Raw genomic sequence first — 12324 nt, forward strand, 5'->3', positions numbered from 1 at the left:
TAATGGGCACAGCGGGTGTACAGACCCGGGAACTCAGCACAGGGATGGTGGGAACCCCTCATAATGGGCACAGCGGGTGTACAGACCCGGGAACTCAGCACAGGGATGGTGGGAACCCCTCATAATGGGCACAGCGGGTGTACAGACCTGGGAACTCAGCACAGGGATGGTGGGAACCCCTCATAATGGGCACAGCAGGTGTACAGACCCGGGAACTCAGCACAGGGATGGTGGGAAACTGCCATTCCTCTCCTTGACAGCGAGGTGAGAGGTTGCTAGTCCCTTTGCTCCTGTGCTTCCAGAGACCAGGGGCTAGAGTTACTCCTCTGCCCCAGGAAGGATGCTGGATCCTGGGGAGGACCCTGGCGGGGGCCCCCTGGATAGGCCTCAACCTGCGGAAGATTCTGGGCCTGGCCCAAGGAAGGATGAATCTCTGTCTTCCTTTAGACGGAGGATTGTGGAAACGCTGAAGCGGATTGAGAAGGAAGAGGAGAAGTTGGGAGCTTTGAAAGCTGAATTTAAAAAGAAGAAGCAGATTTGTGCCAAAGTCTTCAGTAAGAAGAGACCGGCTCTGAGGCCTGAATTGAAGGACCTGGAACAAGCTCTGCGGAAGCAGAAGGAATTGGTGAGTTCTCTGAAGGAGAATAGTGGAGCTTTTAAAGAAAAATATAAAAATGAGGAGCGATTTAATCAAATGAGGAAAGGAGCTTCTTCCTGCATGGAGAGCGAGGAGATGGAAGCAGAGAGTGAGAAAGTGGGCCTGGAGGATGAGCCCAGCTGTTCAACACCTCAGACACCTGCTGAGCCCTCAATGGCGGAGGCCTCTGTCCCCTTCCCTCCCCAGCAATGTGGAACATCCGTGCAGGAGGATGAAGGTTCTGACATGCTGCATCTGATCAACAAACTGGAGTCCAGTCCAGATTCAGCTCCTCAGGAAGGTGAGGAGAAGATGGACACCGTTCCCAGCCCTGTGAAAGAAAGTCCTGTGGAGAGAGCAGGTGCAGGTACTGTGTGTGTGCAGGATGGTGGGATCTTTAATAACAATGGGCCTGCTGAGGGTTGTGGTACTGCAGACAGTCAGCCCAGAACCATAGACAATCTACTGCAAGCAAATACATCTGCTAATAACTGTCAGCTTCAGTCTGCAGAGAGGTCCATGGACAATACAGTGACTTTGCCTGGACCAGGCACAGCGACTGTTCCTGTGAATGGTGGAGGAGATGCTGGGAGCAGTAGTACTACAGCTCTCCAGGAGTCTGCAGCAGCCAAGACTGCGATGGCTCCCAGGATTGAAGCTGAGTGTTCGGGGGAGGGGGTGGGTCCTGCTAATCAGAAGACTGCTATCCCAGCTGATTCAGACTCTCTGCCAGCAGGTTTGAATGTATCTGAGGACAAGACTGCAAAAGCTGGAAGAAAAACTTATGCTGGTGTTGCTGCCACAGGATCTGGGAAGGGGGAACAAGCAGGGAAGGAGCATGGGGACGTTTTATCTTTCTCCCTGTTTAAAAGGAGGAATGTTGTACAATTGAAATGGGAAGGTGATGGAAACCCCCCACATAGGAGGGTGGTGGTGGATAAAATCCTGCAGATGGGGTTTAGGCCTGCGGATATCTTCGCCCTGATCAGTCCGGCAGGTTCCTATGAATATGATTTGTCCTTTATCCGTCCCGAGTCTCTGGACATATTTTGGGAGAAGTTTGAACACGTGTGTAGGGGCCTGCCGGACTGGAAAGGGCTCATCCCCAAACTTATATCCCGCCAGCCCCTCATTAAGATGGTGACAATACTTGTGCGCAATGAATCTATACCCCAAGGGGATCTGACTGTATGGTTGAGGAGGTATGGGGACGTCCTGAGCCCCCTGAGAAAGATTTTGGACGATCGGGGAATATGGACAGGGGGATGGTCTGTGCAGCTGAAACTAAAGGTTATTGATAATGTCGTCCAGCATCTGCCATCCTCAGCTTTCCTGGGGAGGGACAGGCTGACCATCTTCTACCCGGGCCAGCCAAAGCTCTGCAATAAATGTGGAGATAAAGGGCATCTTGCATCCTCCTGTCCAGTGATGAAGTGCTCCCTGTGTCAGGGTATAGGACATTTGGCAAAGGATTGTAATATTATAAGATGTAATCTGTGCAATGCAGTGGGACATCCTTATAGTCAGTGTCCTGAGGCAATGCACAATAAGCCTGAGCTCATGAGGGAGTTCTTCCGTCTGGACATGGAGGATGCACAGAGCTCATCAGCTGGAGGGCCTGTGATTCCATCGGAGTCTGTGCCCATACCCAATGTGTCTCCCCAGTCTGTGCCAATACCCAATGTGTCTGTGTCTCCCCAGTCTGTGCCCATACCCAATGGGTCCGTGTCTCCCCAGTCTGTGGTTCCCCAGTCTGTGCCAGTACCCAATGTGTCTGTGTCCTCCCAGTCTGTGCCAGTACCCAATGTGTCTGTGTCCGCCCAGCCTGTATGTTTAGTTTCAGTTGCCAAGAATGTGTCCAATCCTTCTGTGTCTTATCCTTCTGTGTCTTCTAAAATTGCAGAGGCAGCAAGAGGTGCTGAGGCTGGTGCATCAGGTGTGGTGCCAGTCCCCCTCCCCCGACGCTGCAGGGTTCCTATTGCAGATCGTGGGGGCCAGAGGAGTGGGGAAAATAGTGGGGAGGCTGGCCTGGTGGTAGATAAGGGAAGGGAGAGTGGGGGGGAGGGGGTTGAAGGGGAGGATAGGTGTGGGGAGGCTGGTTGTGGTTTATCCAAAGATGATATGGAGTGGTTGGAGGATAGGAGGAGGAGGGGCAAAAGAAGGAAAAAAAGGGGTTCAGTTCCCTTAAATCCTGTAGTTTTGCCTTTGGAAAATAAGTTTAAGGTCCTGTCGGACGATGATGATGATGATGATGATTGGGACTCGTTCAGTTCAGCGTCCTCCATGGACGATGAGTGCCAGGGCGCAACAAAGCGTGCTGGTTCTCCAGGCAGAGGGAGTAGTCAGGCTAAGAAACGTCTGCCTCAATTACCCTAATGGCAGTTCCCACTCCGATAAAAGTGGCAACCATTAATGTTGCCAGCTTGAGATCAGTAAGCGCTCGTCATATGGCCTTATTTTTGCTCAGCGAGTTTGATGCTGACATTTTGTTTTTACAAGAGACCCATCTGAGTAGTCTGGCTGATATACATCTGGCAAAGAAGGAGTGGAGACGTGGTCCCTCATTTTGGTCTCTTGCGGCCGAGCCTTACAGCGGGGTTGCAGTCCTTTTTTCTGGTATGGTAACGTGCCGGCGGGTAATTGAGGTAGAGATTGGGAGATGCATGGTCTTGGACGTCTCTGTAGGGGGGCAGGACTTGCGCCTGATTAACATCTATGGTCCCCAGACGAAGTGGGACAGGAAATGCCTCTTTACAAAGATTAAGCCTTTTCTTTTTACGGCCCAGCAGGTTATCTTTGGAGGTGATTTCAACACCATTACTAGGTCTAAAGACAGGAGAGGTTTCAGAGATAAGCTGGGCTATGACACCCTTTTTCTCAATGCGATAGTTAGGGAAGCAGGTCTGGTAGATGCGCACATTAAGCGTTGCCCAGACAGCACGGGGTTCACTTTTCAGAGAGGTAGTAGTCAGAGTAGGATAGATAGGTTTTTTTTAAAGGGAGACTCTGCTTTTTCGGCACCTGTGTGTCGGGCAGTGGAGTTTTCTGATCACTGTATTCTATCTGTGACTCTGAATGCCTCAGACATGCCACCTAGGGGGAGGGGTATCTGGAGATTGAATTCGGCCCTCCTGGAAGACGAGAGAGTAAGACAATCCTTTGAGGACTTTTTTCAAGCACAGGTAACGATCCTAGACTTTTGCAACAGCAAGTCAGAATGGTGGGAGCTTGTAAAACAGCGGACTGTTAGGCTTTTCAAGGCCATAGGAAGAAAGAAGCAGCGAGATAAGTATATCACCTACCAGCGTTTGCGGAGGAAACTTGACCGCCTTGTTTCGAATGGAGGAGATTCTGGGGCGATCTCTGAGGTGAAGCTCCTCCTTAGGAGACATGAATATGACCGGCACGCCTCTTTGGTTCAGGAGAGGGATTACGGGAAATACCATTCGCCTGACCCTTACCAGAACTGTAAACAGAGCGTAGCAGTTAAGACGGTCCATGGCCTGAAGGACAGTACGGGCTCTCTGACGAAGTCTAGGTCAGGGATCCTGGAGGTTGTCAGGTCATACTATGCCGATCTCCTGGGAGGAAGGAACCTTGATCGGACAAGGATGTTGGGTTTTTTGGACTCTACACCAGGACTGGAGAGTAATGTTCCTTTGATGAATTTGACAGATGAAATCACTGCAGATGAGGTAGTCCAGGCTATTGATAAACTGGCCATCAAGAAAACGCCAGGGCCAGATGGGTTGACAGCTGAGTTTTATAAATGTTTTAAGACGATCCTGGCTCCCTACCTTGCGGAGGTTTTTAATAGCTGTTTGCAGGAGGGTTCTCTCCCTCCCTCCATGGGGCAATCTGCAGTGATCCTTCTGTCAAAGGGTAAAGATCCTTCGATTATTGAGAATTGGCGCCCCATTAGCCTTCTTAATGTCGATAGAAAGATACTGGCAAAGATTTTTTTCTGGCGATTATCGCCAGTGGCAGGCAGTTTGTTATCCCACCACCAGCACTGTTCGGTCCAGGGTAGAAGCACTTTCTCAGCAGTGTTAGCCGTCCGGGAGGCCTTGGAGCGTTGTAGGGCTGCTGGTTGGGGTAAACTTTTGCTGACATTGGATCAGGCTAAGGCCTTTGATAGGGTTAATCATGAGTACTTATGGCTCCTTCTTGGCAGATATGGCCTGGGGGGGGGTTTCATTGATTGGCTCAAGATTTTGTACAAAGGGGCTGAAAGCTTTCCGCTAGTTAATGGTTGGGTCGGGCAACCCTTTGTGGTTGGCTCAGGTGTGCGTCAGGGGTGCCCATTGAGTCCTCTGTTATATGCATTTGCAATCGACCCCTTCGTCAGAAGGCTGGAGAATGGGCCATTGTGTGGGGTACCTTTGGGCATCGCTGGTGAGCCTCCTTTGAAAGTTGTGGCCTATGCTGATGATGTTTCTGTTTTTGTCTCTGGGACTGGGGAGGCGCAGGAGGTGGTCTCAGTGATAACGCAGTATTCAGAGGCATCAGGTTCAAAGGTCAACCAGGACAAGTGTGAAGCTTTCTGGATGGGCGTGGAAGGTGAGAGCTTTGTTCTCCCGGATGACTTCCCGGAGCCCCAGCAAAAAATTAGAGTTCTAGGCATTGAATTTGGCCCAGGTGACTATGGTCATGCAAATTGGGTGAACAGGCTGGAGAATGCCGATGCCAAGGTGGCAAGCTGGAAAGGTTGGCAGCTTTCCTTGAGGGAAAAGGTTGATCTGATCAAGACTTACCTGATTCCGATTTTTCTATATGTCAGTTTTGTTTGCGTTTTGCCAGCTTCTCTCTATACCAGGGTCTATACTTGTTTCTTCCAGCTGTTATGGGGGAACAGAATAAACCTTGTCAAAAGGAATGTGACTTACCTTTCTAGGCGGGAGGGTGGTCTAGGGATGATCAACCCTGTAGTCTTTTTCTCTCTGATGTTTGTGAAGTACAATCTTGGTAACATGTTGGCAGAGAGACCGCCTGGGTGGGTTGGTATTTTCCAGTCCTGGTTTAGGCCCTTTCTGCGAGACTGGGAAAATGGTGGGCCAGTGAAAAGCCTGAGGGTCAAGCATGATAAGCTCCCGGCTTATGTTGCTCCGTGTTTGAAAATACTTCGGCAGTGGCAAGTAACGGCAGGAGAAGTCAGATCTCTTCCAAGGAAACTTCTTGAGAAGCGGATCATGAGCTCTGTTTTTTGCGAGCCACTGGCCTTGAGGGATTGCCCAAGCCTGGTTTTGGGGGTGGGTTTGCGGTTGATTAATTTGGAGAGAATCCCAATGAAGTTTAGGGATCAGGCTTGGCTTGCCTTTCATGGAAAACTATATGTGAAGGGCAACTTGAAGTTTCTTTCCATGAGTGATCGGGGCTGCCCGAGAGTGGAGTGTGGAGGAGTGGTGGAGTCCATGGATCACTTTCTACTTCAGTGCCCTTTTAATATAGAGGTGTACAAGAGGGTGGGGAGGGCTCTGAGTATACCCTTCCTCCCCCATATGAGTTATGCAGAGTGGGTGTATGGGGCTTTCCAGACTCGTCGGGATTATGATTTGGAAACACTTTTTTTAGTTAGTTTAGTAGTCCGTTATTTCACGTGGAGTGCACGGTGTCAGGTATCCTTACGGGGTAAAATCCTCCCTGTGGAAGTGGTGGTGGAGAACATTCTGGGTGAGGTTGGGAAGATTCGGGGTCTTGAGAAAGACAGGTGGCAGCAGGAGGCCTGGATAAAGGCGTGGAGGAATATCAGGGCTCTGTAGCTGCTGCCGGTTGATCTCGGGGTGTGCGGCTTTCTTTGTATTCTTCTTTCACTCCCTTAGATTTTCAGATCAAATACAATTTTGATAAAAGGCTCCATGCATGGTGACGGTGATGTTCCTTAGTCTGGCTCTCCCATAGGGATTATGTTGTGCGCAATTTGTTTTTGCACTGTTTATTTTGTTCTTGTTCTTTCTGGTTTGTATAATTATATTCAATTATTTTGTAAATATGTTTTTATTTATTTATTATGGTTTTATTGTATATAAGTTGTTGTTTGTAAGATTTTCAATAAAACAAAATTAACCCCTCATAATGGGCACAGCGGGTGTACAGACCCGGGAACTCAGCACAGGGATGGTGGGAACCCCTCATAATGGGCACAGCGGGTGTACAGACCCGGGAACTCAGCACAGGGATGGTGGGAACCCCTCATAATGGGCACAGCGGGTGTACAGACCTGGGAACTCAGCACAGGGATGGTGGGAACCCCTCATAATGGGCACAGCAGGTGTACAGACCCGGGAACTCAGCACAGGGATGGTGGGAACCCCTCAAATTGGGCACAGCGGGTGTACAGACCTGGGAACTCAGCACAGGGATGGTGGGAACCCCTCATAATGGGCACAGCGGGTGTACAGACCCGGGAACTCAGCACAGGGATGGTGGGAACCCCTCATAATGGGCACAGCGGGTGTACAGACCCGGGAACTCAGCACAGGGATGGTGGGAACCCCTCATAATGGGCACAGCGGGTGTACAGACCTGGGAACTCAGCACAGGGATGGTGGGAACCCCTCAAATTGGGCACAGCGGGTGTACAGACCTGGGAACTCAGTACAGGGATAGTGGAAACTTCTCATAATGGGCACAGCGGGTGTACAGACCTGGGAACTGGGCACAGGGATGGTGGGAACCCCTCATAATGGACACAGCGGGTGTACAGACCCGGGAACTCAGCACAGGGATGGTGGGAACCCCTCATAATGGGCACAGCGGGTGTACAGACCCGGGAACTCAGCACAGGGATGGTGGGAACCCCTCATAATGGGCACAGCGGGTGTACAGACCCGGGAACTCAGCACAGGGATGGTGGGAACCCCTCATAATGGGCACAGCGGGTGTACAGACCCGGGAACTCAGCACAGGGATGGTGGGAACCCCTCATAATGGGCACAGCGGGTGTACAGACCCGGGAACTCAGCACAGGGATGGTGGGAACCCCTCATAATGGGCACAGCGGGCGTACCGGCCCAGGAACTCAGGACATTATTATAGCAGGACAACGCTGAATTTGCTGCACATGGCCGTATGTGTTTGGAGGACAGCTCAGAGAATAAGGTAAGACCCCTTTCACACTGCCAGCGTTTTTCAAGCGCTACAGCGATAAAAATAACGCTTGTATAGCGTCTGAAAAAAGCATCTGCTTTCACTCCGGTGTGAAAGCCAGAGGTCTTTCACACTGGAGCGGAGCGCTTGCAGGGCGTCACAAAAACTCCTGCCAGCAGCTTCTTTGGAGTGGTGACCTCAGCGCTCCTCCACCGCTGCTCCCCATTGAAATCAATGGGGCAGAGCTGCCATACCTCTGCGGTGGCGTTTTGCGAGCAGATTTAACCCCTTTTTTGGGGGGCAGATTTAACCCCTCTTTTAACCCCCGAATAGCGCAGTTAAAACGATGGTAAAGCACCGACACCCCCCCCCACGAGGCTCAGTGTGAAAGGGCTCTAAGAGAGGAAAGAAAAACGAATAATGCTAAAAGTTGTATTTATAGGTCATTCTGGTCCTTTCCTTCCTTACGTTTTCCAGTCCAGGACTCGTCGCCCTGATATTGACTCCCTCTACATCCTCTACATCCTCTACAGCTGGAACAATTTAATTTTCACAGCAGACTGATTGTGTTTCTATAATCCGGACCCAGCCAGCTTAGAAATCATTCTGAATTAAATCTCAGCAATCCGATTAAATCCTCACGCACGGGTCCGGTCAGAAAAGCATTTAGTCAATGAGCGATTAGTCCGCACGCTGCACGCCAGACTGACAGCTGTCATTAGAGGACACCCAACCCTGATGCCCTGAACTCCTCCTGGAAATGCTGGCTGCCTGGCTGCTCACCAGCCCAGGACAAGCACACAGGAGAATGAGAATGCCGGCTCTGTAGACTTGTTCAATACTGAAGACAGAGGATGAGCATGACAACCAGGAAACTCCTACAGAGATGAACAGGTCAAGGCAGCCAAGCTAATTCCAATGACTTTCCTCTCCCAGCACTGCATTGTGGGGGAGGGTGAAGGAGTCGCATGATCCCCTTTACCAGGAAGCAGTGCCGGGGCAAGGTCCCATAGAGCCCAGGGCGAACACGCCAAATTGTGACCCCCCCCCCCCCAAAAAAAAATGGCAGCACATGTTTACTAGACATGTGCAATTAATTTAGATCCAAATTCGTTTTTTAACTAATTTGGCAAATTCGTTAATGCCGAAATTTCCGGATATCCAAATTTTTTTATTGCTGAAAATTAGTATTTCCGAATTTCTGAACATTCGGAATTTCTGAAATTGGAAAATTTTAAATTTCAGAAATTCGAAATTTGCGGAAATTGAAAATTTTAGATGTTTTTCGGAAATTTTTCAATGTCTGAAGTTTCGAATTTTCCAAAATTAAGAATTTCTGAATTTTCGAAAATCCCAAATTTTCGGAAATTCAAAATTCAGAAATTGGAAAATTTCAGAAATTGGAAAATTTCAGAAATTGAAAAATTCGAATTTGGAAATTTTGGAAATTTTAAATTAGGAAATTAGAAAATTCTAAATTTTATAAATTAGAAAATTCAAAATTTTATAAATTAGAAAATTCAAAATTTTATAAATTAGAAAATTCTAAATTTTATAAATTTGAAAATTCTAAATTTTATAAATTTGAAAATTCTAAAATGTGGAAATTTGAAAATCCAAAATTAAGAGAGAAAATCTGAAGGTTCAAAAGAATGAAAATCTGAAAATGTGAAAACCAGAAAATCTGAAATAATAACAACTAACTAATAATAAATATTAAATTACAGGTATTGGAATTTCCTTTCAAATTTGGCTGTTAGTGAACATATTGAGTACGAATTTATCAAAAGTTACGAATTATCTGAAATAACGAATGCTGTATCTAAACAAATGGAACGTGATGATCTAATAGTAATAAATAACAATAATAATAATAAAACCTTTTTATTATTTATTATTAATTTGTTCCATTCCATTTGTTTAGATGCGGCATTTGTTATTTCGGATACTTCGGAACTTCAAATAAATTTGTATTTGTTATGTTCACAAACAGCAAAATTTGAAAGGAAATTCCAATACCTGTAATTTAATTGTCAGTTATTATTAGTTAGGTATTATTTCAAATTTTACTGATTTTCTTTATTTTTTTCAGATTTTCAAATTTTCGAGTTTTGGAAATTTGGAAATTGAGAATTCAAAAATTCAGAATTTGGAAATTAGAAAATTTGGAAAATTCGGAAATTAGAAAATCAAATTTGGAAATTAGAAAATCAAATTTGGAAATTAGAAAATTAGAACATTTGAAATTTGGAAATGAGAAAATGTGAAATTCTGAAATGTGAAAATCCGAATTTTTGGATTTCCGAATTCTCACACTTCTGAATTTCCAAAAAAAGGAAAACAAACACATTTTTTGTCAGTGCACATGTCTAATGTTTACCCCCTAAGCATAAATTCCCCCTCCTTCCAGTACAAATCTCCTGCTGAAATCCCCTTCCCAGCACAAATCCTTGCCCTGCCCCCCACTAGCTCAAATCGTCTCATTCCCCATATGCCCCAACACAAATCCACTCCCCCTCCTAGTACAAATCCTCTACCCCTCAAATTTCCCCTCTGAGCAGAAATCCTCTCCCCCCCACACTCAAAATCCTCCCTCCCAGCACAAATTCTTCCCAATCCACCATCCTAGCACAAATCCCCCCAAATGTCCCCTCATAGCACAAATCCCCTCCAATCATCCCTGCTTGCATAAATTCCCCTTATCCGATCCTCCCCCAGCCCCTTCTAACACAAACCCCCCCACACCATACTACCTTTTCTAGCACACACCCCTCCCAATATAAATCTTCTTAAATCACCACCAAGGCCATCTTTAACGCAGAGCAAAAGGGGCGGCTGCCCTGGGCCCAGTCATTGTTGTGGGGCCCAAAGCAGCTGACCTTTGAGCCCGCACTGCCCACAAATACTTGATAAGTGGATTCGAGAGGGCCCACTCTTAACTCACACATCCCTAAATTTTCCCTCCTAGAACAATTCTTAACTACTGCCACCCCCTCAAATTCCCCTTCTCAACACAAATCCCCTACCCAAAACACCTTGAGGTGCCCCCCCCCCCCCACCTCACATGATACCACAGTGTCCAGGGCAGTCCCTCCTGCCTCCCTCTTCTCCCGGCCCTTCCTGGATGTACCAAGGTGTGGCAATAGGAGGGTAGCAGCCAAATTTAAAGTGCATGTCCAGGAGTAACCCAAATTTAACCCCCCCTCCCCAAATCCCCCCCTCCCCCTAGATAATCTTTCACCTCTACCGATCAACTCCTATTTCTACTGCCTGTGATGTCATCACCATCATCTGTAAAACACTTGAGGAGGCATCCGCTGGAAGTTCACAACGACGTCTTTCAACACATAGGTGTCTATTAATAAAACAATTGTTGGGTCAACCCCCCCATATTTTCTATAACACTCTGACTTCTCGCAATCATTAGCTCCATCTAGTGACTAAAATGTGGTATATTTTCTAAATTGAGGGTTTTTCCAGACCAATATACCGCATTTTGGTCACTAGATGGAGCTGACGATCACAGGAAGTCATAGAATATTATTTTGTTTAAAAAAAAAAAAAAATTGCAGGACATTTCGTTCAACTTGTACAAATATTTCTGACATTTTTATAACGAATGTTTTATAAATGGATGAGCGTGGCTTCCAGCCCAGACCGGGCCAATATATATCTCCAATACATGACCATTTCCACATATATTGTCCTATTACATGGATAATACAGTGCCTTGAAAAAGTATTCATACCCCTTGACATTTTCCACATTTTGTCATGTTACAACCAAAAAACGTAAATTTATTTTATTGGGATTTTATGCGATAGACCAACACAAAGTGGCCCATAATTGTGAAGTGGAAGGAAAATGATAAATGGTTTTCAATTTTTTTTTACAAATAAATATGTGAAAAATGTGCGGGGGCATTTGTATGGCGCCCCCCGGAGTCAATACTTTGTAGAACCGCCTTTCACTGCAATTACAGCTGCAAGTCTTTTTGGGGGTGTCTCTACCAGCTTTTCACATCTATAGAGGACATTTCTGTCCATTCTTCTTTGCAAACTATCTCGAGCTCTGTCAGATTGGATGGAGAGCGTCTGTGATCAGCAATTGTCAAGTCTTGCCACAGATTCTCAATGTGATTTAGGTCTGGACTGTGACTGGGCCATTCTACACATGAATAGTTGTCCTGTGGACAGATTCTCCCACCTGAGCTGTGGATCTCTGCAGCTCCTCCAGAGTTACCATGGACCTCTTTGAGGGGCGGACTGACCATTGGGCCACTCGGGCACTGCTCGAGGGCCCCCGTGCCACTAGGGGGCCCCATCAGGGTTGCCAGCCTCAGTAAAACCAGGGACAGTATGTAAAAATCAGTGTTTTTTTTACATCTGTCTCTGAAATGTCCCTTACCGACATCCTTTTGGTCTAAAAATCCTTAGATTATAGCTGCCCCACCTCTCCAGTACCTACCTGTCTGATTGCCTGGGGGCCCCATAATCTCCTATTGCCCGGGGGCCCCATGAGTTGTCAGTCCGCCCCTGGCCTCTTTACTGCTTCTCTGATGAATGTTCTCCTTGTCCGGCCCGGTCAGTTTAGGTGGACGG

At 47.2% G+C, this 12324-nt stretch overlaps 1 protein-coding gene across 3 annotated transcripts in view; it reads right to left on the reverse strand.

The window, feature by feature from the left end:
* CLMN (calmin) overlaps window positions 1-12324 on the reverse strand; it is a 183606-nt gene that overhangs the window by 24865 nt on the left and 146417 nt on the right. The gene's annotated exons all lie outside the window — the stretch shown is intronic.

The sequence above is a fragment of the Lithobates pipiens genome, unplaced genomic scaffold (genome assembly GCF_037356315.1).
Source record: "Lithobates pipiens isolate NorthernLeopardFrog02 unplaced genomic scaffold, aLitPip1_a1.2 Scaffold_37, whole genome shotgun sequence".
Taxonomy (NCBI): Eukaryota; Metazoa; Chordata; class Amphibia; order Anura; family Ranidae; genus Lithobates; species Lithobates pipiens.